The sequence below is a fragment of the Corvus brachyrhynchos genome, unplaced genomic scaffold, assembly GCF_000691975.1.
Source record: "Corvus brachyrhynchos isolate BGI_N302 unplaced genomic scaffold, ASM69197v1 scaffold890, whole genome shotgun sequence".
Taxonomy (NCBI): Eukaryota; Metazoa; Chordata; class Aves; order Passeriformes; family Corvidae; genus Corvus; species Corvus brachyrhynchos.
The window spans coordinates 60,946-63,444 of NW_008235729.1; the positions used below are offsets into that span (position 1 = coordinate 60,946).

Below are 2,499 nucleotides of genomic sequence, written 5' to 3' on the forward strand. Positions count from 1 at the left end.
TGCTCCCACCCACTGGGGGCGGGGGATCCCGGCCCGGGGAAAGGAGAGGGAAACTGGGAACATTGGGGGCTGCACATCCAAACTGGGCCTTGCTGGGGACCCTGGCTGCGGACTTGCAGCCCTTGGGGCTCCTCTCGAGAGCCTGGAGAGCCGGGAGGGGGAATGCAGAGAGGGCTGGGGGATGCCAGCAGTGGCACCACTGGCAGTACTGGGCACTGGTTTGTACTGGGATCATATTGGGATCATAGTGGGAGCAGCTGAGCCCATGCTGGGGGAGACTGCAATCACAGTGAGGGAGACTGGGATCCTACTGGGATCATACTGGGAGTGAGTAGGATCCTGCGGGGTGCAATTGAGACCATGTTGGGGCCAAATGTGATATACTGGGAGTGAGTGGGATCATGCTGAGGGTGACTGGGAGCAGCTGGGAGCAACTGGGATCATGCTAGGAACAACTGGGAGGAACTGGGAGTGACTGGGTGCATGCTGGGAGTGATTGGAAGCAATTGGGATTATACTGGGACCATGCTGGGAGTGCTGGCATGTGACTGGGATCATGCTGGAGGTTACTGGGATCATATAGGTTTTGAAAGGGAGCAACTGAGGGAAACTGGGATGATGCTGCAAGCAACCTGGAATGACTGAATGCATGCTGGAGGCAACTGGGATATTGTGGGCATGACTGGGATCATACTGGGATACTAACACCTCACTGGGAGTGCCTGGGAATGACTACAGACATGCTGAGGGTAACTGGGATAGACTGGGAGTGACTGTAACCATACGGGGGTGACTGGAATCACACTGGGAACAACCGAGACCATGGTGGGTGAAATTTGGATCACACTGAGGATGACTGGAATCTTACTGGCATTGACTGGGAGTGGGTTTGAGCAACTGGAATCACGCTGAAAGCAACTGGGAGGAGGTGGGAGTGACTGGGAGCATGCTAAGGGTGACTGGGATATACTGGGAAAGACAGGGAGTCACAGAGATCATACTGGAGGCTTCTGGGGTCGTGCTGGCATTGACAGGGAGCAACTGGGAATACACTGGGGGCCACTGGCATCATACTGGGAGTGACTGGGATCATACTGGGAGTGTCTAAAATCATACTGGGATTATAGTGGGTGTGAATGGAACCTGACTGGGGGTAACTGGGATCTACCAGGCCCATGCTGTGCACACTCTGGGAGGAACTGGGAGCAACTGGGAGTGACACAGTGCATGCTGGTGTCAACTGGGATATACTGGAATCGTCTGTAACCATACTGGGGTTGGCTGGGAACATGGTGGGGGTGACTGGGATTAACTGGGATTTACAGAGCCTTCCCTGGGGACAGCTGGAAGTGATCCCCCCGTTCCCCCGCCCTCCCTCGGGCACTGCCGCATCTCCCAGCCTGCGCCGCCGGGATCTGCCCGGAGCAGCGCGATGGCTCCAGCGCTGGGGCTGGGGGCTCCTGAGGGTGACGAGGGGGGACTGGGACCCCAGCACTGGGACCCCCTGAATCCCCCATTTCTGGACATCAGGATACCCCTGCTCCCCTTTTCCCTGTCATCCCATGTAGATACAAAAATGCTGCTAGCAAGGATTTTCTTGCTATTTTCTAAGTCCATTTATTAGCACATTTCTCTCTCACAGAAGAGGCAGCAGAGTTATGTAAACAACCAAACACCTGCAACCTTGAAAAGTCTTGTTTATGGTATAGCAGAAAAATATTTTGACAATGGATGGTTTAGGATTTTAGCCAATCACCCCAAGGGGTGGCTGATCCTTTGTCCAATTAGACTGTGAAGAAAAAAGTCTATAAAAGAGTTTGTAGAATAATTAAATAAATCAATCTTGCTGCACAATTCCTGCCTGCTGGATCTTCTCTCCTCCTCCTCCCTATGGCTGCGGGACACGGTAATATCCCCTAGGGCTCAGGCCTGCGGTAATATTTGGTGCTGCCTGACGTGATTTGCAATCTCTGACATGTCCTGCTGCTGCGAGCCAAGCCTAATGTCTCTAGAGGTACGCTGTTCCCCTTCCCCCCGGGACTGAGAAATGGCGAACAGCGGCTCACAAACCAACGCTGTGGTAATGGTCTGGAAAGGTGTGTTCAGTGTAATGCAAACCTCCATTTCTGAAAATTCAGTTCGGGAATTATTAGACTGGGCTACCTTAAAAGGGATTTCCATGGACAGAGATAGTGCCCTGGACTTTGCCTTATGGCAGGGACTTGGCTGTGCTGTCTGACACTAACTCCCATTTGGGGACCCAGCAGTGTTAGAATTATACTAGACCTGGTGTTCATTATTTATTCTGCTAACAGACCTTGACTGTTGCAGCAGAGCTGGCTCGCCTATTTCGGTGATGAGTGACGGAGGAATGTCCGGGGGGGCCCCCGCTGACGGGGCTCCACAGGCAGAGCCTGCGCTGCCTCACCCTGCACAATCGCAGGACTCCGCGGCCTCCAGGGACCCCGCGCCGGCAGAGGCGGGGGGGGTGGGGGAGGC

The 2,499-nt window shown here is 54.2% G+C and overlaps 1 protein-coding gene and 1 long non-coding RNA gene across 2 annotated transcripts in view; one reads left to right on the top strand and one right to left on the bottom strand.

Moving 5' to 3' along the window:
- Positions 1-2,499, bottom strand: part of LOC103613544 (zinc finger protein 239-like) — a 30,968-nt gene that overhangs the window by 5,962 nt on the left and 22,507 nt on the right. The gene's annotated exons all lie outside the window — the stretch shown is intronic.
- Positions 1,866-2,499, top strand: part of LOC108445667 — a 9,711-nt gene continuing 9,077 nt past the window's right edge. Inside the window, exon 1 of the long non-coding RNA XR_001860621.1 lies at positions 1,866-2,488. This is a non-coding gene — a long non-coding RNA (uncharacterized LOC108445667). The remainder of the gene's footprint in view (positions 2,489-2,499) is intronic.